At 41.8% G+C, this 24,095-nt stretch overlaps 1 protein-coding gene and 1 long non-coding RNA gene across 8 annotated transcripts in view; one reads left to right on the top strand and one right to left on the bottom strand.

The window, feature by feature from the left end:
• Positions 1–1,884: 1,884 nt before the first annotated feature.
• Positions 1,885–23,419, bottom strand: LOC146595877 (uncharacterized). Its single transcript, XR_014895841.1, has 3 exons — positions 23,264–23,419; positions 4,730–4,813; positions 1,885–3,360 (listed from the first exon to the last, which is right to left on the bottom strand). It is a non-coding gene; the product is annotated as an uncharacterized LOC146595877 (long non-coding RNA).
• The window catches only part of PHLDB2 (pleckstrin homology like domain family B member 2), a 70,466-nt gene continuing 69,011 nt past the window's right edge, over positions 22,641–24,095 (top strand). For 6 of the 7 annotated variants that reach the window (XM_085304929.1, XM_085304930.1, XM_085304925.1 and 3 more), the window contains exon 1: positions 22,641–22,711. The gene's annotated coding sequence lies outside the window, so the exon portion shown is untranslated. The remainder of the gene's footprint in view (positions 22,712–24,095) is intronic. The other variant, XM_085304931.1, reaches the window with a different exon arrangement.

Raw genomic sequence — 24,095 nt, 5'->3', positions numbered from 1 at the left:
ATTGTAGGTTTTGCTTTTGACTTGAGTATTGAAGCTTTGTTAAATAGTTACTTTATCCTATTTTTCCTGCAAATTTAGATTTTTGCCTAAAAAAATAGGTATAGTTTTTAAACTTTTTAAAATAATAGTTTTTCCACATGTGACATTTGAGCTCCAGATGTTCAAAGATGAAGTTTTGGCTTTCTATGAAGATGTCAAAGACATKCAGAATGAATTAGAATAAATTTTGTTACTGCCAAATTAAACAGAATAAGAGAATATTTTCTGAAGTGGTAAAAATATTATTCTGACTTCTTTCCACTGCCCTAAGGGTAAGGTCTGAATTCTGTACTTGAACTGACATAAATCCGTAGTAATTCTTCTGAAATCAATATATAATCTGTTTTTACACTGTTGTTCAGGCAACTGAGCTGAATGGCCAGCTGAGCTGAATGGCCTGAGCTGAAATAGATACAACAATTTTGATAAATGGTTGCATTTGTCCCAGAAAAATCATCTGAGATTAAGCTTTTAAAAGGTTTAGATTGGTCTTAAAATGTATGTTTATTGGTTCATTATTTCAAATTGAAAGAAAGTACAGTGTAATCTATTTAAGGAAAGTAAAGGCTTTTAAAATTGATACTGATTGCATTCTACTAAATATTTCCTGAAATTTAACATTAAATGGAAACCTATGCTTCAAAGAAAAAAACCACTATGGTAACTGATTTTTGGAAAGATACAGATACATCATATATCATTAGGTACACTTTTTGCCTTATTGCAGGCATGGAACGTTGGAAGTAGTAATAAAAAAAGGAAATAGTTTAAAAAGATGATGACAAAGTCTYGTTTTGGATAAATATCTAAAAGTACAACCTGCTAGTTAAAAGCAAATGGAAAACCTGCTATGCTTTTTTGAAAAGACAGGTAAAGTGCTGGATATTTCTCCCATTATAATCCTTACAAGAAAGTCCTTCTAGAAAATGAAGTTGTTTGCTTCAAGTCTCTGATGACAAATATTACTAGTTGACTGAATTTCCTAGTCTTGGCAGGATGTACTTTCAGCTCATGTGCTGAGATAAAAGATAACACTTGAAATTCACTTAAACCATATGGCATGACAGCTCTGGAAAACTGAATGCAACTTGTCAACTTAAAAAWTCCTTCAAGGCCAAAACTTCCTTGCAGAATGAATCCCTGCTTGGACGACTTCTTAGTAGCCTATTTTGGAAGCCTTTTCCTGCATAGCCAAAGGAACTGTTTGTGTGGCTAACAGCAGTGCTGACTGTCCTTTCTAGAGCTAGCAATGATCAGAAAGCTTTGCTACTGGAGGAATCCTAATATGGAAGTGCATTCTTCTGAAATGTGACCCTGATGGACTCTGAGTGACTTAGGCAGTATTAAAATGTTGTTATTCTGTCTTCCAGAAAGCCAGCCTAAAACATGTCTATAGGTTTGCTCTTCTTTTAGTACCCTAATAGATTTCCTTGGAAGAGTCCATCAAGAGAAGTGCACAAAACAAACTTACCCATTCATTAGGTAAATTAAAGTATGGAGAAATGCTGTGTTAGAGATGAATAAAATATTTCACTTTCGTTTTAAWTTTTTTAAATTCTTTATTTCCTAAATTTACTTTTAGGAAAAATATATATGGTTTGAGGTTTTTTGCTCTTTTATTTGGCCTAAATGATTTGTCAAGTTTCATCTGATTTTGCACATTYAGTCCCCACAAACTGATGTGTTTTTACTAATAAATCTGGAGCTATTTTAAAGTGATACTTGCTATTAGTGATAGCACTAAGAAAATAACTTTCTTGTGGAGCAGTTTTCATGAAGGAGTGCAGAGCATGTTCCAGGGTTATATTATTAGACAGTATCTAATACAAGTGACAAACAGCAAGGTAAAGCAATTTACATATGGTATTTATTGTATGACAAATAGATTAAAGATTCCAGTCATGGAGTCTTTACAAGACAAGAGAGTAAAATCAAGAATCAGAGAAAACAGGAGACAATGTAAGGGTTTAAATGCTAGCTTTAGTTAGTGTTAAAGACTTAAATTCCTTAATGCAAATCTTATCTACTATATCTCCTCCCCTCCACACTCAAATCAAAGGGATAAAATCAACATTAAAACCTTATCTTGCAAGGTGGTGGTTTCAGAGTTCTTGTTTCCTATTCTGCCAAGCGTTTGTTATCTGAGCGATAAAACTATCTGCCTACCTTTGCATGGGCGCTTCAAAGGAGGAAAATGAATAGACTAATCTAGCTCCTGAAATAATTGTCCAGTCTTGCAGAAGAAATTACAGTGCTGAGAAAACAACAAAAAAAGGGGGGGGGGGGAGATTATTTTTATTGGCCAGTGAAGCTCATGCAGGTTCATTTCAAAATCACACCACCTCTGTGCTTTTGTGTTTTGACTACTTTTTRTGCCATTAAGTCTGGGAACAGGCAAAGTTGAGAACTGTGAGCCTGATTTCCGGTAAGCATTCCTTTTTGGCACAGAGGCTTCTTCTGCTTGCTGTTTTTCTGCAACAAAAAGAACGGGACGTTCTTTTAAGTTGGGATCTGGAAGCAGAAGATTTCTTACAGCAGTTCTACCTGTCATCACTGATTGTCATAGTGTCTTCAGAAGCCACTTATGCTACTTAAAACTGTAAATATACACCTTGGAAATGACATAGTACAATTACGATGCAAAACTGCATTGCATGGGGAAGAAATATATTTTACTCTTCCTTATTAAGGCCCATGTAACTATTTTCAGCAAAACCAACAGAGTTCCTGGTATGTTGTATGGTGAAAAATAAGACATGCTACTAGTTTTAAAACTTTAGTATAACTTCAGCTGGGGACAACATACTATAATATGTTTATTATGTGGTTCACAGTAGCTTTCAAAAGAGGAAATGCACATTTATTGGCATGACAGATGGTAGGCTTTTTTGAATGGCTGAGGTGATGGCACCTTTTTAGGACATGATGAGCAAAAGATGCTTTTTTTTTCCCCCTTTTTTTCCTTTTTTTACTACCTTACTTTTCTGTTATTGCTTTAATCCAGTGTTATTGCTGGATCCAATTAAAAAGAAAKTAGGTCACGGGGGAAGAGGAAACCAAGGAACTGATGAATCAATGGCTGGCATAATCTAAGATTTGCAGACCTGTGGCTCCTATAGGTCCACATTTTATCTTTGGAAGGAACCAATGGACTTTTTCAAGGAAAATGAAATATCCGTTGTACACCTCAGAAGGATGTGCTGGTCTTCCTGGATCCTACAGGCTGGAACTTCTGGAAGAGTTTCCTRTCTTGGTGCTAAGGGGGTGTGCTCCTGATTCAGCTTTCAGACCATTTCATCAACAYTTCTGTTTTGGAGAAGTCTGAGAATTAACAAAAAGAATACCTCATCGTTTGTTTTTCATTTGAAATAATTTTATAGAAACCAAAGAAAGACTGCTTTTCATTTTTAGCTGTGGAAGAAGCTATACTTTTCTGAGGAGCAAAACAGGTAACACAAGGAAACAGCATGTTTTAGTAACTGGACAAAGATGACCTATCACTGGTTTTCCTTTAGAAGCCTCCTTCAATTAGAGCGCTACCCATGTTGAAACTGTGTACTTTACCCTCATACAGCAACTTACCATGTAAAATTTGCTCATTTAATATAGACAGTTTATATTCAGGCTGCACAGAAATTATGGCCTTACATAGATTCTTCTTTCTTAACAGATTTTTTTTAATCTGAATATTCTGGTTTTGGCTTTGATTCTTCTATTAGTCTTCTACCTGGGCAGTCTCTTTTTCTTCTCMTCCTTTTTGTATTCAAAAGTGTTGATCTTTTTTTCTCAGTCCACTTTTCATTCTGTTTACCTCACCGCCTCATGCAGACATTAAAACACATACTATTCGTAATTACCTTGGGCTGCAATTTCCGTATCTCTGTTTATTTTCCCACTGCTAGCCAGGAAATGAAAAACAGGGTGTGCTTTTAAGGACAGGAAAGTAGCTCTAAATATCCTGGTGGCTGAATTCTGAGATCTTTTGTAAAAATGCGTGATTTTCTTGAGGACTCTCCAAACTTGTGGCTTTGTGAAGTGATAATTTTGGAGTCCTTACCCTAGTTCAGAAGTGAAGCTGTTTCTAGCAACACCAGTGGGACTTCCTTTCTCCTTTCCCCTCCCCRCCGATTTACAGATAACATTTTCCCTGTAGAATAAATAACTTCACTGAAATAGATACAAACCTACTATAAAACTTGGTCTGTTTATAGCTGAAATCTGGCTGTTATTTTGCAGCTAGTCTCTATATTTAGTGGTGAACATCACAGAAGATTGCTAGTTTATTTGAGATCTAATGTTTTGCACACTAGTGCCTTTTGAATGAAAAATCAGCCTTATTCCTAAGGTTTCTTAACACTCGCTCCCACAAGCAACAGATACAAGAAGGCTCATTAGAAGTAGCTAGGCTTAGTGAAAGTTTGCGAATTTTTACCATTTATCCTTGCCTAAGAGGCACAAGCTGGTGTTAGGGCTGGATGCAGCTGTGGTGGCAATAGAGGGGAGCAGAAGGGGGTTGATGGTGCCACCTCTTCTGCTGCGTGACAGGCTGCCTCTGTGGCAGTGGTTTCCCAGGGGGAAGGTGGCCGACCCGTTAGCATGCCTCTGCTGCTTCCTGGCCCTCGGAGAGGAAAAGCGATTAAAATTGGGGTGAGCCAAAGGTTGGAGATCACRTCAGATGAGAGAGACTTACAAGGCGCTTGTTCGCGGGGTAACGGCAATACGACGCACGTATCCCTAGGCTGTGTCCTGTGCTGAAGGTCATTAGTCATGCACTCTGTAATGGAGCCAGAAAGAGTATCAGCACTTCAGTAACAGACTCCCTTTGCAGCTTATTACCTAACACATTTGAAAAGGTAGATTAAGCCTATAAAGTAGTGTTGGGTTTGCTTGGTCTCGTTTTGCTATGAAGCACCAAGAAGGGCTCAGCTGAGCAGAGCCCATCAGAGSTGGCCCTAGCAGTGCTGAGATGATAGAAACCAAACCAAAGCTCCTCCTAATTGACACGATTGCTGCTCTCCTAAGTTATGTTGGTTTGGCTTTTTCTTGTTTTTGAAAGTAGGAAGGGAGAATAAAAGGGAGAGATGAGGTTTAATGAAGTAAACTGTGCCAGACTTTCTGTGGGTGAGTTCAGGACAGAACTAGTATCTTTACCTCATAATCCCGATAGTTGCAATTTCCAAACTATAGATCATGATTACAAAAGGTTTCTAATCCTGGAGGTGATTTTACACAAGATAAAACAAGAATGTATTTACAAAGTGAAAATTTTTGGAAGCAGAACTCTCTTTTGTTAGAGCTGCCCATAGGCTCTGACCACAAGAAAGCAAATTGTGGGGGCAACTGGAAAATTATGTCACTGTTTCAGCTCAGGTCTTGTTAGGTCTTGCACATTGCAACAAGAACAAGCGCAGTTTTGCCCTTTAATTTAAACAGATTCAAGTTGGAGTCACTAGTAGATTTGCATCATAATTTTGGTTCAATCCTGAGTCATGAGATTATTTTCTGCTGCTATATTCATTTTTTTGATGAGCCACTTTGCTCCTTTTTTTCTTTTCTTTTTTTTTTGGGGGGGAGGGGTGGAGGGTGGGGAAAGCAAATATTAACTCCTCAATGAAATACTTCTCCCTTGTTGAAACCTGAATGGGATATTTTCCAGAAAGCAATATCAGAATCCACCCTTCACACACAGGCTGTGCCAGAAATGTCTCACCAGGAAAGCAGATTGTCTAGTGGGAGGGTAACGTTAATGAAATGGGCAAGGGGGACTTGTCAAGAAGTATTTATATTTGATACCTGTTTTGTGGGCATTAATGTGAATTTATCTCACTGAATCGAGCTGAACTTCACATATTTCTTTGAACYGAGTTGCTAAACTTTCTAGCTCTTGCAAGCAGTAGACAAAGCTATCATTCCTGCTTTTTATTAAGGTTGTTCAACTATTTTACGTCACAGAAAAAGCAGTTATTCAAATTATCTTGTTTCTATTTGGGAGCAACAGATAGGATCTTACCATCCTGACTGCTAAAGGAAGTCCAGGACAAGGTAATGACTGTGGATTTTTACAGGAATCTGTGTGTTCACATGCCCAAAGAGCAAAACATGAAAAAAAAAAAAAAAAAGTGCAGAAATGGAGCAGCTGACTGATCCTGTACTGAAGATGAGGGCTGGAGCACTTGCAAAGAATGAGTCACCTGAGCATTTCTAACTTGCAGCTGCTACAGCGTGATAGGAAGGGACTGAATTGAAGTTTAAGAGGAGGAGMAAGGACTAATTTGGTGTACAAAGAAAACATAGGGTAGCTGAAGGATGCAAARAGATTTGGAGTTCAGAGACCTCCCTGGGATCTATAAGATTTTCCTGYACCTCCACCCTTTTAATTAAGAGAAGTGTTCATCTCAGGATGGAGRACAAAAGAGACAGCTACATTCAGCCTTGACTCAGATTGCTACTGTAAATGGAGAATGGATATGTATTTTTTTTTTAAGTCAGCTTATTGAAACCAGAGTTAAAATGTCTGAATGAAAAAAAAAAAAAAGAGAGAGAGAGAGAGATCATTTTAGCCTGGCACTGCTTTTCCTTTTCCATTTTACCTATGCTTAAAAATTTTTTATTTTCTCCCCTAGAAATTTGATCTTCCTCAAAGTAGACTATGTAGCTATAGGAGCAAGATTGCATTGCTCTTGGAAAAATCTACGTGCCTTTATGCTTATATTTCCCTGCTTTTGCGTCTGAGCAGAGCCCCTGACAATTGAAAATATTTAAAGAAGGCAAGCTAAACCCTAATGAATGTGGAAGGCATTTGTACAAAAACACAAGCCTTTTCTCCTCTGTCTTAATTGAAATACCTTAAAAGGCTTGCCCAGGCTGTACAAATAAATACAAGCACTCATTCCMGCTGAACTCTTGTGAACCAGTTCTCAAAGTCCTTGTTTCTATTTTTGTTTTCTTATTTTTCATCCTAATAAAGCTTTGGAAGTAAGTAAAATTCCTGCCTGTATCCAAGCTCAGCAGCTATGTGGTCACATCTCTTCCATATCATTTTTCCTATGGACTTTCAGTTCCTTGTCCTTTACTTGGAACCAAGTCAAGCACACTGTTAACAGCCAGCACTCTTGACCAGGAAGGCTATACCACATCTCATCTGGGCCTTTAYGTGCAATAAGTGAAATGCTACAGTTCTAATAGAGCTGGGATAAGTATCTTAAAAGTCACTTTCCTACAATAGAAGCTTAATTTGAAAGCAGTAAAAGTGCTCGTCTGCTTCGCTACTTTTCAGGACCTGCTTTAGCCATGTAAAGGCAATTAGCTGTAAGCGCTGGTCCCAGCTTGGCGTGAGGAGTGCTTGGCTCTTCATTCACAAACTAATGCTCTCAAGAGCTGCCAAACTGGGGAGATTAGTCTGTCTCATTTTCTGGCAAGCCGGGGCTGCCTGTATCACTTCATTTATATGCTAATTGAGGCCAAGCCTCCAAATAGACTTGGTGCAATATCAGTGTGCCTTGGCTCCATCCGTACAGTTATTCTGCCTTCCAGCAGCCTCGGGCGTGTGCTCTGATCCGGAGAAGGGTTTAGTATGTCTTCATAAAGGGAGGCCTGAATGCTGACCCCAGCTTTCTGAAAGCAATGATTAAACTCGAGAAGTGTGGGTGCCTCGTGTGAAGGATTACCGTATCGCTGTGAAGGTGAGCTTATGCCCTTTGTTGGCTCTGTACATTTTGGCTTTGGGATGCTGATGTTTCTGAAGTCAGCTGGTGTMATGAGAGGTTCCAGAGGGCACAGATAATTATGGGGAGACCTGGGGAGACCATGCTGACAAGTCATCTCCTTTTTTTCTGCCCATTCACAGTATGATTGAATGGCTAAAACTCACTTCAGTCCAGATTACCTATTTTTAAAGTACAATAAGAATCCATGCTTTATCAGCCATTCCTTGAGGAGCACTATATTGTTATAGGAAGAGGAGGTACAAATATATGCATTCAGGGCTGCTGTAACTTTCCAGTCAGTGGTTTAAGACTTGATAAGCTCAAAAGGCAAGAATGAACTGCTCTGTAATGGGACATTTGCCTCAGGCTGAATTTCTGGAACATGTCACCAAAGGCTACTGAACTTGAGGTGGGAAATGCACATGCTTGTAAGTCAAATTCTTTGAGCCTTTTCAGAGGAAAGTGTTAGCACCTGYTGAAAGCAGAGATGTGACATTGGTTCACAAGTCTATTTTATCTTTGACTCCAGAGAATAGAGGTCTGTGCTCAGTTCTGAAGTTTCTATGTAATGCTATTTCCACATTTTAAAAAATTCTCTTAAAAACATATCAAAGTGTATATTAAAAATCTTGTTAAAAGAAAACTGAGCACTTGAAAGTTAGAAAGATCCCAGCTGGTAGTTACCTGTACAAATCTCTTGCAGATCTTCATTACATTGCAAGCCATTACCACAGCAGCAGTTTAGGCACAGAAACACTGAGTTGCAACATGCCTAACTTATAGGTACCCAGCCCTTGGATGCAGCCCTGGTCTAGGTGCCCCAAAGGGCGCTTTGTAGCCTACTGGAGAGAGCGAGCACCTAAGGAAGGGCTGTTGACAAGATTGTGTCAAAAATTCCTGTACATCAGGCATGTTCACAGCTTTGACATGATTAAATATTTGGCATGAGGTTTTATGGCCTGAGCTCAGGTACCTATGTTGTCCTTCTGTACACAGARGACTTGCTGTGCTCTTCTGAGTTGTGGCAGTGTGCACCTCTCGTCTGGGAGTTCAGCATGAGCTTCCTCCCYTGCCTGAGGTATCTCAACCTTACAGCTCTTGTGCCAGCTAATTTGCTTATCCAGTGAGCACTCACTCGTCACCTCACCTGTTCATGTGGAGTCATGATTTAGCCAGAAAAGGAAGGAAGAGTCATCAAGCCACAGAGAGAGAAAGCAAGAGGGAGCATGACTGTTTTGCCTAATGATGGGGCAATTTCCTGGGATGGACAAGTTCTGGGATCYGGTACTTCCCAGAAGTACTTACACATTTTTGCAATCTGCTTATCAGTCATCAGATAAAACTTCCCTAGAATTTCTAGAGCCTGCTCATAAGTTCCATTTTYTTTGTTAGCATGAGCAATTTACTTGTGTCTGTTCTGAACAGCGTGTTGCCTCAGGGTTATGACCTGTTGTTTGACAAAAATAGGTGCCAGGTGAGATTTCTGCCAGGCRTGACTGCCATGCTGAGGACTATCAACACCCTCATGCAAGGAAGCAGCTCATTTATTCATATTGCGCCATGKTCCCTCACGTGTTCCACAAAGCAGGTCTTGGCAAGGAGCTTTCACGCAAGTCTCTATTTTAAATGGAAAAGCTCCAAATGCATGTTTTAAACTTTGAAGAAGCTGATGCATTTCCTGTGCCAAATGGGTCAATGAAAGGACATCTTTGTTCTAGGTCAGACTAGTGTCATTAGGTAAACAAGGATTGTTCATTGGTTTGGGAACCGACCCAATTCTGTAGTGTTAGGAAAGAGGCATTAAAGCCCATTAAAGGGCTGTCCTGAAGGGCAGAGTCGTGTTGAGGCATCGGCCACAGTACAGACACGTGGCCCAGGGAGATGAGCTTCCYGCTGCAGTCGGAGAATCCTGCTGCACTCCACAAAGGGTAGCGTGCCTTGCTGCGTCGCTGCAGAGGAAGAACCTGAGCAAGCTGGGGAGGGCCAGGTTGGCACGAATCAGTTCCCAAAAGATTGATACTCTGAAGCATGGCCACAAGCCTGGAAATATCACGTGAACACTGAAAGCCTAAAGGTTTTCTGCCTGAACTCTGTTGCTATTAGTGCTGTGGTTTTGTTACTGCTGAAGTATGATAGTTGCTTCTCAGAAAATTTAGAGATCTTGAAATTTGTTTAGTCTAATGGGATCTTTTAAYCTGTGGACATTTGTTTCATTGTACCAGAAACTGTGCTGTCATAAGATGCACCCTGCTTTAAAATGGTAGTTCTACCTAATTCAGAGCAGAGTTTTTTACCCCAGACTCTCTCAGATGGACTCAGCAGGAGCTTGAATGTGGGTGTCCCACAGCTCCTAGCTCTCTAGAATATGAAAACAGCTTCAACTCACTGCAAAAAAAAATGCCAGCTTTGACCAAAAGGTAAAAATCCCATTTTTTTCAAAACATTCTGGCTATGCTGTGCCTGTCAAATGAGGTTAGCTGATCACACAGGTTAATTTTGAAATGTGTGGAGTTGCAGTTCACAAAGTTACGTATCTACCGTAATGAAAAATCCAGCTCTGGCAGCAGAGAGATTGGCAGGCTTAACTGGAAAAGAGAATTGGCTGGAGAGAGAGGGTGATTTAAAGGGCGAGAGGAAAAGTGGAAGAGACTGTTTCTCTGTGGTACTCGGATACTACCTTTGTCAAGGAAAAAGGAACCGGTCCATTTAAATGCAGTGCTTCTTTACTGTTGGAAGATAGAGGAAGATCTGCAGCTCCAGGAGTTTTATGGGAACATGTTTGTGTGTCTGAGAACACTTGAGTTGCTGTCCGTGGTTCGTGTCCTCTTGAGTAGCTCTGAGGGACATACTTGCAATGACTTGTCTGAGCTTGTCTGAGTACTAAAAATGCACATCTAGTGCTGCTGGCAGTTGTGTGAAGTCTTGCTGAAGGTAGTGGGTGTAACAACCACCCTTCATCTGAGTCAACTGCAAAGTGCAATTAAGCTTTATGGACTAGATAGCTGAAACAATAGGAGCCACCACCCCAGAAATGAGGGTACATAMAAAGTTGGGCAAGAATCTGTGTTGCGTGGGTGGTGGGTTTGATAATAGGCTGAGTTAATGTGCAGGTGGCTGACTATTGTTCATGCCGGAGAGAATCCGGAAAGACATCAGAGAAGCGCATAGATGAGGCATCAAGAAGGTCCCAGCAAAAAGAAATACTTGCAGCTTGACTCTGAATAAAACCAGAGAGTTTTTCAGGAGTCGGATTCTTGGAACTCAGTGAGCAAGTGAGGTGCTACCTGCTCTGATAGTCTCCCTKATACTGGGAAATGAGTGTTTATGGACTTGCTTTGAAATCAAAAGCACTTGTATGAGAAAAACATAGCACCAGATTCCATCACCTGTCCGTCTGCCAGAGAGAAATGACCCAGAAATATTGGCCAACTGCTCAGCTCTGAATAAGGTAATGATCACGGTTCTCCCCATTATTGTGATGGCAAAATCTCTGCTTCTAGCTGGTTAAGCAAGTTAATTTTTTACAGGGAATTCTACTTCAGATTTCTATGCAAAAAATGCAAATGAACATTATTTTAAAGAGAAAAGTCAGGTCAGAATAAAATACAAATCAAGCGCCCTAGCCTGAGGGGGCTTTACACAGACATATTTACTTACTCTGGAGTTGAATTTGACATAGTGAGATCTGCACTTAGATTTCAAGGTTTGCCTTTTCTCTTGATTATACAGTTAGCTGGACCATTGCAAACCTTTGCATATCTTCTGAGTACTACTGTCCCACTTGCTGTCTCTCTTGAATGAGCTTTACATATTATTTTTATTTACTTACTTTATTATTCACACTTGCAAACTCATTGTGTAGAAGAGACCAGATTTTTTGCATGATTTTCACTTGTTGACTAGTTTTACCATGGATTGGTTAGCTGTGACAGAAAGATTGTCAGTTATGTCTTTATCTGAAAAGGAGACTTTGATAGTCTATTTGTAAGCATGATCTTAAGAGATTTCTAATATAATGAGTTTGGGCTGCAACTGAGACAAAGTTCAAGAACTGTTTTCAGTTCCTCCCATAGATAGCTTCTCTCACTTTAAAGTGTCAACAGGCTCCATGTAATGTGCTGTACAGCTGAGTCTGACTTATTAAACCATTGTCTGATGCTAAGTTGTGTTAGTCCCGTGAATGATCCCTAAACGCTCAGTACACTGATTCTTCTTACACCTCTATCGCAGGCAATATAAAGGGGATGGGCTTAAGATAAAACTGAAGCAATATTGCACATAATTCTGTTGTATTCTTCTCTAACTCAGGTCTTTGGTGATATGCAGGCCAGAGTACTGGCTTTTCAGAGCTTTCTGTAATGCATCACCTAGAGTTAAACCTCTAGACTTTTCATAGAATCATAGAATCAGTAAGGTTGGAAGGGACCTCTGGAGATCATCTAGTCCAACTTCCCCGCTCAGCAGGGTCACCTAGAGCATGTTAGACAGGGTTGCATCCAGGCGGGTCTTGAATATTTTGTATGAAAACATCCTTTTGTATGTAAAAAGACAATTTTTAGTCAGCTTTCAAAGTGCGAATATGATGAAGGCAAACACTTATTTCACATAAAATGGTAAGCAGTATAAAATACTGCACATTGTACATGGAATAGATTGCCTGGGTTATCGAATCCAGTCCCCCACAAGCACAGGGGTAATAGCTGGTTAGTCCTCTAAGGTCCACAAATCACCCATCCTGCACATACCACAAGCCACAAAACACTCCCCAATGCTCTATAACAGCTTGAAGACCTTTAGTACAACGTATTCAAAGCCACAAACTGTTGTGTGCCACAGTTGTGCTGTTGCAACCATGGTGATCTACCATCTCTTATACCACATGAGGATAGCAAAGAGCTCTAAGGCATTTTCAATATCCTAAGTACCAAGAACCCTGAAGATCTCTAAAAGAAAACATACCAAGCAATATATCCTTCCTCATTCTTTAGCTAGGCTTTAGCACTCTGCTACAATTAGGTCTGTTGAAGTATAAGGGTTTGATATAACATCCATACCTTGWACGCGCATACAAAGAAACATTTCTCTGTCATCCTTCAAAAATGATTTTTCTGTCTTYACAGCGTAATTATGTTGCATCTCCTGCACTCTGCAGAGCCAGAGAAGAAAAGTAGCACCTCTGTCCTTTCCAAACACTTCAAAACTGTGTCAGCAAGTAGTCTCGGGTGGTGGCTCTGCAGCCTTGGCAAGCTTCCAGCCCAGAGGTTAATAGTTTACAGTTACTGAGGAAGGAAAAAAAGCTTCTAATCTGTGTTTGGGGGGTGAAACAGGTTTTGGGTCCCAACCATCACAGCAGACACATCTCCTGGGACCTGATCAGATGCAAGTCTTAAATCCTTCCATCTATSATTTTTTTTCTCCCATGTCCTAATAACTGTCATTTCCATGAATAATTAGGTTTTATTTGCCAGCAAGATTGTCCTTCTGTAATTTCAGAAACTGCTCCTCAGCATTTTTATACTGCTGTGTGTAGATGCTTCTAGCTGAGCTGCTCTGCACTGTTCTCTGTGCATRTGCGGAGATAGGGAGTGTTTTCCCTTGCTTTTCTCCCCTTCTCAGAGCAAAATGTCTAATACAACTACAGAAAAGATTTGTGCTACACAAGACCCTACAGAAAGTGGGAATGTTTTCAAAAATGTTTAATGTTTGATTTCATTTTGAGATTTAGTCTAATTTAGGTTTTCATGTATCTGAAAGATTAGTTATCCTAATTTAATGAATAGAAATAATGTCTCTGCTAGGGATCAGAAAGACTATGATGGAAGCATTCCATAAACCAGWCCATAAAGCTCATTTGCTAAAACTAGTCCCAAATAAAATGGGCAAGGAAAAAAAAAGTCTTAGGACTGTAGTATTCTGATAACAGGTAGATGAAAACTTTGCCTCGCATAAAGGATAGACTCAGTCTATTGGCATCCAAACAAATCGGCAATGTGACATTTGTTTCTCACAGGAAAGTGCTTTCCCTAGGGCACAGGCAGGAAATCCAAAATAAGAGGAGGTAAACACCAAAAGGACCACTGGGGGAAGAGGAGGAGCAGAGAAAAGGGATCTCTTGTTTTGTAGGCTAGGGAAAGAAAAATGTGCGAGAAGTGCTTATCTTTACATTACATGAAGTGCTGATTGTAGAAGGAATCACTTCTCTACTGTGAAGACCTGCTGTAAATTGCTGCGCCTACTGTTGAATCCTTTATTTACTGTGATCTTTATTTTCTTGAGAAGTACCAAATTGCTTTYTGGAGAGAAAAACTAAATGATTCATCTTATCCAATGAGGGAGACCCTTAAGTTTGCTCACAGCACCTGCGGTTTCTCAAACTACTGAACAGCTTCCATGAGATGCTTGACTACTTTACATTAGAAATTTGCTACACACTCCAGAATGGGAGTAAGATTAATAGCAGCTTGCAAGTATTTGACTCAGGGCCTTTCTTGCTGAATATACCCTAAGTCCTGTTAAGTTGCTTTGCTCCTGGTATGTGCTGCCACGTGCTACAGGTGCTGTGCCACGGGCTGGGGGACACGGCAGGCAGACGGCCGCCTCCACGCTACGTACCCAGAGCAGTTTGTGTGCCTTAGGCCTCTCTGACTCCGTGCATCGTGGGCAGCTACTCAGCTGATCACTACACAGCAAAAGCAGGATTTAAGAAGCCTGGCTTTGGGGTGGGAGAGATGGGGGTCAGCCCACCGAACCTTGGGATTRCTGCCCGGATGGGAGCTGAGGTTGGGACCTTTGCTGCTGCTCAGCACTCAGGCACTGGGCAGCAACTACCTGCGAGGGTGAGGAGAGCCATTTACCAACGTGTACCAAACCGAGGAAGGATGATCCGGCTTGCAACGAATCGAAATGGAGAGCTCTTCCGCGAGGAGCTTTCGAGTGGCTCTGTGACAGCAAGGCTGTGAAATGTGGGCTCTGAAAAGGACATTCCTCCCATTGCCTTTGCTGACTGGAAATTTTTGTCAGCTGGATCTTTGGGCTTCTTGCCAGCCCAGAAAAGCTAACAAAAGGACATTTCTTGAGTTGTATATGATCAGGAAAGAAGGAGAGGAGGGGAAAAAGTGAGGAACTCCAATAATTTTAAAGGAGAGATTTTTTTCTCTCTTTTAGTAAAAGTGACCTATTTATATAGATACTCAGCCTCTAGTTATTGTAAGCCCCAGCATAAATCCATGTAAAGTGAGGCAGACCACATAGCCCTAACTTAGTCCAATGCTGTTTGGCATTATGTGCAAAGTTAGGACAATCTGCAGACTGAACCTGCAGTCCTACTGGGGTCGAATGCTAAAAGTAAACAGAAAAGATGCAACGTTCAGACTGAGAAGGAATTACTTGAACTGTGAGGCCCTGGATTTGTCTTTTGTCCATCAAAAGCAAATGTATCATTTGATAAATTATAAATGAAAAGGTTATTTCATATCATTCAATATTTTTTCATGCAGCTTCCTAGGTTATTTGTTGTGTTTGTATTATTAAGGCAATGTTTATCGGGGTAGGTGATTTCTGTGCCTTCAGACAAAGAAATGGACTACTCATATATCCTTATCTTTCAAAACACCCATTTCAGTTTCTCAGGCATTTAGAAACTATCTGCCTGAGCTTAATGATTTCCCAGTGCTCTTGTATTGCCTGGCCGTGACATTTTTGATGAAAGTTGAGCTGTTAGATATCCTTTCCTGAACAAATTCCATTATGGTTACATTTTCACATTCTCTTCCTGCACTGCTACAGGATGCAAGTGGCACCTTTATACGCACTGCTAAATTCTAGCTGGCTTCTCTTAAAGATAAAAAATAAAAAAGGAAGGAGGGGGACACAACATAAAAAAAGATAAAAAATAAAAAAGGAAGGAGGGGGACACAACATTACTATGGTGAATACTATAGTGAAGTATAACTAACTATTGCTGTCCTTTCTTTGTATAAGTTGTTATCAAATTTCTGAAGTTCTGCCAGCTTGTTTCCATTACAAGGAAAAGCCGATACCAGCTGGAATTTTTGGAGGACAGAGAAAGCAGTGGCAATCATCCTGTTGACTTAAAATACGTGCAGTTTATGAACACAGAATAAAGAAACTGAAAACAGTTTTCTGGTTAGACATCTCTGTCATTTCTGCAGATACTATATGCTTCAAAGCTCCATCTTTTCAAACTTTCTCCTAATGCAATATCCACTGCAACTTTTCTCGTTCGCTCACTTGTTTTCAAGGTGGTTTTTTTTTTTTTTTTTTTTTTTTTTTTTTTTGGTCTCTCTCACCCATCAGTCCTTCAAGTTATAACCATCAAATGTTCCAGCCTTGTGTTTATCTGCCCTGAGAGAAGCCTTCCTGTTTGCATAGCATAGCTTTTACCTAGTGTTTTGGGTGTCAGGTTCTGGATTTTTTTCTGCTATCATTGCCCCTGAGAGTCTTTTAGTCTTCCATGTTGCTTAATCCAAGTCTGTGACTGGTGCAAATGATTAACACTTTGAGTGTAACAGTTGGCTGCAGCTAGTGAAATAAAAAACATCTGTCACGTTCACTCCATCRATCTCACGCATCAGCGGGCAGGTAAAGCATTGTAATCAAGATTATTTGCTAAGGTGCAGAATCAGAAGCTGCAGTATAGACGCTTCCGAATACATACAGGTTTACCCCGTATAATTATGCACAAACAAACCATACCTCTGTTTTATYTACAAAACAGGGTTCAATTTAAGCACATGTACTGACTGTATTAATCTTTCTCTGCATCAAAAGAAAAAACAATTTCGACATCTGTAATACGTTGTGATTTAAGCCATATGGTGTGTGAGAAACAGGTGGAGCAAAGGCTGAGCAAAAAGCATGCAAAGAGAACATAAACTTTTTTTTTTAATGGTCAGGATAAAGAGCAACATTTGTGAGAATCTCCCACCCAGAAATTATTAGCAGGAAAAACAGGCAAGCTCTTCCCAAAAAAAGAACTTATCCAGGTAATATAAGGCCTGAATACAAGAAGTTATCAGCAAGCAGGCTGTAATCTTTAGGTACTCCTAAAAGCTATTTGACATACAATTTCTAAGGCTGTATTTCATCCTACGAATTCCTAAAGGACTGTTATGTCCAACTTTATGTCAATCTATTGACAATCTGCTGGTTGTGCTTTGCTTCTACATCTCCATTGCGGAGTTTTATTTCAGTATCTTGATATTGTATGAATCTCAAACCCGCTAAGATTCTTTTCAAAGTGGTTGCTGGAGCACTTCCCAAGTAAATATTTGTAGAAGTGCTTATTAGCAAGACTATTTCTTTGTATATTTTCTGTTTCCATGAACATTCTTATTAGTAATGTTAACAGAAATTTAAGGCAATTTGTAAAATGTGTTGATATTTCTAGCCTCCCTAGTTGAAGAGGATGGTTTAATCAGGATATTTACAATTACTAGTCTTATTTTTATTTTTCCTTTTGCTTGATGTCTGTTTTCTTGTTCTAGCCAAATAGTACGTAGTTGCATGTTCCTATGGCAAATAAAGCTAAAGCAGTCATCCAGCTGTTAAAATTACTGTTAGATCTGTTTTTTTCTATGGATTTCCACTGCATGGCAGGAAACAAGCTTTCACTGTTTCTCCCCCTCCTCCCCATCTAGCATTATATTAGATTAATACCAGAAGCATGAAGTAACGTTTAACAGAAACTTGTTGCTTTTAGCTCTCAGAAAACTTGGCAGCCTCTCTAGAAATGAAGGGAGGAGGAGGAACCTGAAACTTCCATTTGCAAAAGAMGAGATCTGGGGCATTACACATAAAGAAACATTTTTCTCCCATTAAACTTTTGAGGTATTACAAGTGACGAAAAGAMAAACTATTCTTAAGTTTAATGAGGRTCCACTGTCAACTCTTTCTTCTCTTTATGCAGTCATTGACTCACTGGTAATGGCTATTTTTGTGTCCCTTTTTCTTATTGCTACCTAATGCATGTCCTGTTAGCCAAGCGTATAACTAAGTATATTTGTTTTAAGGGGTTCTTAGATAAGTTTGTAGGATGATGTTGGGAGCTCGCAGCCAAAATGAATGGTGTTGCTTTTGAATGCTGGGATGCTGCTGTGGCTGTTTTAAGGTTTCAGTAGTACAAAAAAGAAGTAAAAAAAGGCAATGTGCAAACAAGCAATATGAAAAAGAAGAGATACCACCCTCAGCTTCCTCTCTCAGATTTCACAGTGGTCTTTAAACTAGAGTACAAAACTATAATTTATTAAAACAATGTGTTAAAGACTGTCATCTGTTAATTTCCTGTGATACTCCGGGAGCAACAAACATATTTTATTGCTTCCTGTGGGCCTAAGCCTACATTGCTCAGTGTGAATTTCATTGGAAGTGTGTGGGATCGTGGTCACAGCAGTACAGACCTAGACTGTAAGAGAGAAAGTACAGTATATGACTTCTCTGTAAAGAGCCTACCCAGGCTGTACCAAAGGGGAGCAGAAGACTGCTCTGGCTTGGCATYGAAGACAAATCACAAGGTCCCTAGACTAAGGTGTGTATGGGAACTTAAGAATCAATTCAGTGCTTGCTGGGAAAAGGATGGTCTAGAAAGGACAACCATAGGATAAAGATGCCCTTGTAGCTGACCACCATGTACCAGATGAATTGTAGTGCTAATCTGTCCCTGTAACTGTGAACCAGTGTAACTACTGCATTTGCACCACGTCTTCTGCCAATCATTAACTTACTGGCTTAACAGCTACAGGGAAATATTGCCTGTAGAGCCTAATCCTTGGAGTTTTCAAATGTTTGCTCATAAAACTATCTAAAAACATACTTAATGTACAGAGAAGCTTTAATGCCACTGAAGTGAGTTTAGGTGCAGTATCAGAGTTGAATAGTTAAATCCTAAGCCATCCCCATTCACATAAACAGGCTGAGTCTAGCAAAGGGAAGCAATTAATCAGCTACAAACACAGATAGCTGTACACAAGTTAATAGGGTAGTGCTCCTGTGATTTGAGGCAGAGTAGTGTCTGTCCTGTGTTAGCAAAAATCCTTTTGATTACTAAAATATTCTACTTCAGTAAGAAGTAGCATGATCTTTTATTAGACCAAAAGGATATCGTATAAAAACTGTTACCTATTCCTAAAGACCTTGCCCTGTTCACATTTTTAGGCCATTATGGCTGTAACAACATTACCACTACTTGTATGAGTAATTTGGAGTTGTACAATTTATTGATAGAGACATTTTAAGGTGATTATTCATTATTAAAAAAAAAAAATTTGCTTAAACTAGTAAAGTCTTTTCTCTTTAAAGGAAGTTCTGAAATAAAGCCATACTCTGAGCTAAGCAGTTATCATCAAAAGAAGAGCAGACCTCACTATTGCACTGCAAATTGATAGAGTCTCATGAAAGTGCAACAAAAAGCTGACACAGGACATACCACTTTGATCCTTTAAGTTCAGAATACAACCTAGTTAACTGTGGCTGTGCTAAGGAAGAGAGTGATGAAATTCCTTTCTTGACCCTTCCAGCAATTGACTTGTGCCCTGGAGCATGAAATTTGATTACTCATGTAACTTACTTTCCTTAGGCAGTTTCTTGTTGATAACTCTTGTGTGACAACTTAAGAAAGATTCAGGCCAAATCACAAGGACACTCTGCTGGTTGAACTCCAACTTACCTTATTTTCCTATTCACTTGATACTCTTCTGTATTGTAAGCTGGATTAAAAGATTTTAGATTTTAACTTGAATAACCAATGTAACTTTTGGACATTTTTTTTTTTTTTTTTTTTTTTACCAGAATGGTACTATGGCACTGATGAATTCAGTCATGCTCTAGGTTGCCTTTTTGTTTAGCAGGGATTCCCAACAAGCCTTAAAAATCAAGTTCTTTCAATAACTAGGATCCAGCCTACCACACTGCCTCAAAAAAGTTTTAGTGAAATTACAACAGAAGAATCTCAGCTTGCTTTGAAGCTCTAGCGGAAGTTCTGGAGGAAACAATTTTTTATCATTTTCTGAGCTATAGACAATTGTGTAGTAYTATTCTGCAATGACAAACAACAGCTGTGCTTCTTCACTGAGGCAGCAGTTCAAAATGTTCTGGTTACACGCTGCAAAGCACTGAATCATTATAGCCCCACTTGTTGCCACATACTTGTTTGAAAAGGGTGAAATTTAATAATCTGTTTTTGCCTAGTGGCAAAGTAGGTTCACAGAAGATAGGCTTGGTCTCAGCCATAGCTGCTGAGCTGTTGTGTGTCACAGCTCCTCACCTCATCAGTCATACTAATACAGCTGCTTGTTGGACCTTTTTTCAGTGGGAACAGGAAAGGAAAAGTTTTCACCTGGACTATTTTGTTTATTTTCACAAATAATTGCATTAGTCCACCAAAGAAGGAAGCAAAGCACAGAGTGGGAACCATAATGAAGAATTAAGGCAGGAAAGGGAAGAAAACAGACCAGGTTTGCCTCTAGACTGTGTGCAAGTAATTACACTCAAAGTATTCAATGGATAGCTTTATCTCAACAGGCTTTATGCCTGACCAGGTGTTGGCCATCCTCCTGCAGCTAGCATAAAGTCACTCCCACAAGTGGGCTGTGGCTCATTTGACAGAAAAGCAGTCRTGCCCACCCCTTGTGCAGATGAAATCTATAATGCTAAATGATCGGGTAATGCAGCAACTGTGAGTGTGGAAGCCTGCTCTGAGAAGAATGACGGCATTTCTGAAGTGGTTGCAGAGATCTCTCCTTCCTTGTTATAGAAGCATGTCACTGATGRGGTACCAAGAAACGTTACTGCCATTTGTCAGTGCTCCTGATTAAAATGCACTTTTTGCAGACGTTCCAACATTTGATTTTCACTTGTATGGATTACCATGGAAACTAAACTTTTATTGGGCATGCTTGCATACTCAGAGGTAATGAATTTTAAAAGCCCCCATGAGAATGTTCATATAGGTGCTGGTGTGTTATAATGCTTAAGCTATAATACAGTTGATGTAGAAGTACAACTGCCATGAAAGCACTTAGCGAGGCTGRCTGTTGAACCATATCATACCTCTAGCTCACATGAAAGTTTCCATACCCTTCTTCCCAACTTTCCTTAATAGCAGTACTGTTGGGTTTGTTCCAACAAGAGTAGATAGACTGTTTTCAGCTCTTCAGTTTTTGCAGTTTTACTTATTTGCTAATTTTAAGCATTTCCAAATCATAAAACATCCAAATAAGTATTCTTTGTTGTTGTTTTCATTTTTAAATTCCCAGATTCTTGCCTGTTAAACATTCCAACTTACCAAGTTATTTAATGGCCTCAACGATGGTTGTTTTTGAGTACCTCCTGTTATTTTAGAAATAAACCATATTCTTTCTTTGTTCTTTCCTGTCAAGACACAGATGATACTGGCTCAAGCAGGTACAATTTCCTCAGCATATATAAATGCGAGCAAAGACGTGCAAAGAGCTCTGCCTGAGCTGAGCTTTGCTAGCACCCCACTAGTGTGTATGAACTAACTGAAGGAACAATTTCACTGGCATATCTTAAATCTTTTCACAGTCATCGTTTATCCATAAGCACAAAGTTACTCCTTTCCATACTGTTAGGCTTTGTTATCTCTGGGGAGATTTTTGCAGACTGYAACTTACAGTTTTTTCCCCCCACTTAAAATAAAGGGAAAAGGAAAAACACATGAGATGAAAGGAAGGCTGGCTGCTTTTGACTCCGTCAGGGTTAAAAGTCATTCTTACTTCTTCCGGCTGTGAGAGGTCCTTAACTTTACATTCATTACGTGTATATGCTTTTATCTTTTATATAGGATGTACTTTTTCTTGTTTGTTCAGCAACCAAAACAGAAGAGCCAGGTTCAACACTACTGCAGATGAGTCACTCAGACATCCATAGAGACATCACAGGAGAGCGGCTTGCTTAGAGTCTGGCTTATTAGAATTATTCATCTCAAAAGCTTTGCTTTTTATATGTAAACTGCATTAGACATCAGGCCAGCCAAGGCCCTGTGGTTCTTTGTGTTACTCTATAACCTAGACTCGGAGCCTAACGAGCGATTACAAGTTTATATCGTGGTAAATAAAAGCTTTAGCCAAATAGGCTATCCCCTGGGAAATGCAAGGCACGAACGAGACCGAACGAACGCAAGGAGCGGGAACGGCAGCCTGCAGAGCGTTTCGGAGGTGCGGAGCGCGGCCTGAGCGCTCCCCGACCCCCCTGGACCCCCACGCGTGTTGCAGYGCCCCGTTCGCACCCGGGCAAACGGAGGCAGAGGGGCAGGACGACGACGGCTCCTGGGGACGCGCCAGACTCGCTCCCCACCGAGCTGTCCTTGTGGGGCTGGGCAGGGTGCTGGCGCTCCGAGGAGGAGGAAGAGGAGGAGGAGGAAGGGCAGCYGCCCCTCTTGCGCCCCAGGTAGCACATCCTCACCCCGGGCAAGGAAAAAACTGGGCCCGCTCCTTCCCCCCGAAACCGCCCTGTTTTCGCAGCTCCTCTCGGGGGCAGGAAACGGCCTCGTGGCTCGTGCTCGCGTCCCTGCGAGGCCGGCCCAGCATGGCGGCCACGGCGCCCCGGGCACGGCAGGGCGCTCGGCTGCCCCCCGCTTCCCCTGCTTCATTTCCGCCGTTTATTCTCTTTTGTTGGTCGTGGTATTGTTGTTCGTCCCCCTCTGTCTCCCGTTCGTCTTCTTTCCTCCTCTCTCCTATCCCCCCCCCCTCCCGGGTCCCGTTCGGCCGCCCCGCTCCCGCGCTTCCCCCGGCCTGCGGGGAGCGAACCATTCCGCCCGCGGGGGCGGCCGGTGCCCCGCCGGGGAGGGGGACGGGCGCGCCCCTGCGCGGGGCGGTGCTGGCTCCCGCGCGGGGGGCGGCTCCCGGCTCCCGGCGGCGGGGCTGGGACGGGGCTGGCGGCGGCGGCGGCGGCTGGGCGGGCAGCGGGATGCGCGGCGGCTGGAGGTGGCGGTGAGTGTGGGGCCGGCGGGGCGAGCTCGGCGGCGGCGGCTGGGGGGCAGAGTTGCCCCGCGGGGGTGAAAGCGGCGGGGCGGCGGCTCCGTCGCAGGGAGCGAGTTGCGAGCAGCTGTCCCCGGTGTTTGCCTACTTCCAGGGCAGTTTGTCGCCGTCCCCCCCCCAATCTCCGCGGCCGTTTCTGACCGTTGGGGGTGCGCGCGCGCGGGGGGAGCGACCGTTGGGCGGGGTGGGGGTGGGGGGGCGCGGCGTGACAGCCACGCCGCCCCTCAGCGCGGAAACCCCGCGCAGAAACTGCCGCTTGCTCGGCGCCCCCTCGGCACGGGTCTCGCCCGCCGCCCCGTCCGGGCGCTGCTCCGCCGGTGCCGGCTGCGGGCCGAACAAAGCCCGGCGCCGCGCAGCCGGGGCGGGCTGCGATGCTTGAACCCCGCGCCGCAGCCTGCGCTGCGCGCTTGGGGGCAGAGGGAGAGGAGAGGGACAGGAGAAAGGAACTGAGTGCTTTTTTCTTTCTTTCTATTTTTTTTTCCTTCCCCCCTCTCGGTATCTTACCTGGTAGAGGAAGGAGGAGGTAGAGCCAAGGCGCTTTGTCCGTGCCCCTTTGTTAGACCGTTCGGCTTTTATAGCCTCCTGCAGCTGCTTAAAGTCATTCTGCTGGGGAAAGATGGGGGTTTCTTTCAAGACTCAGCTGCCGATTAATGCTCTCTAGGCATCGCTGGAGTTTAGCAACAGGAACCCAACGTTACATCTGATTGGGCTTGGGTGAATCAAGATTTCTTTCTTCCCTTTTTTTTTTTTTTTAGCCTCAGTTTTTAGCGTTGGGAACTTGTCATTCACCCTTTCTTGTAGCTTTGCCCGTGGTGTGGAGGCTGTGGTGTGCTTAAGTGACTCCTGGAGCTGCAGGCTGGCTGGCAAACGGTGTTTATAGATCCCATCCATCTCAGAAAGCTCCCTGTTCCCCCTCAGCCAAAGGAAGAGCAAGATAGAAACTGGTGGTCCTTACTTTGTCTCTTCCCACCCCAAACTGTCTGAGAAATTTCCCTGTGTGGAGAAGTGTCAATAGTCTGGCTATGCTTACATAGAAGGATGAAGAGACAGGGTTTCTGTTCCTGCCATTGAGCTCTTGTGTGATCTTAAACACATTACTTTGTCACCAATTCCTTTTCCCCGTTTGCTTGCCTTGTCTACATGTCATCTTGTCTACATGCCTTGGCTCATCACGTGTCTGAATCCTGCATGTCTGCCTCTCAAGGGCAGTTGTGTGGACATGTTGCTGGTGAGAACATGGTGAATATTTGATCTTTGTGGAGCACATTGCTTCTTCTTCAGAGGGAGGTTGAATATAGGAGAGAGGCAATTTTGCCAGTTTTCAAATTTGGCAAAT

Source organism: Rhea americana, unplaced genomic scaffold, assembly GCF_003343005.1.
Source record: "Rhea americana isolate MKP2758 unplaced genomic scaffold, rheAme1 scaffold_213, whole genome shotgun sequence".
In the NCBI taxonomy this organism is placed as follows: Eukaryota; Metazoa; Chordata; class Aves; order Rheiformes; family Rheidae; genus Rhea; species Rhea americana.
This window is presented reverse-complemented; position numbering and strand designations above follow the sequence as displayed.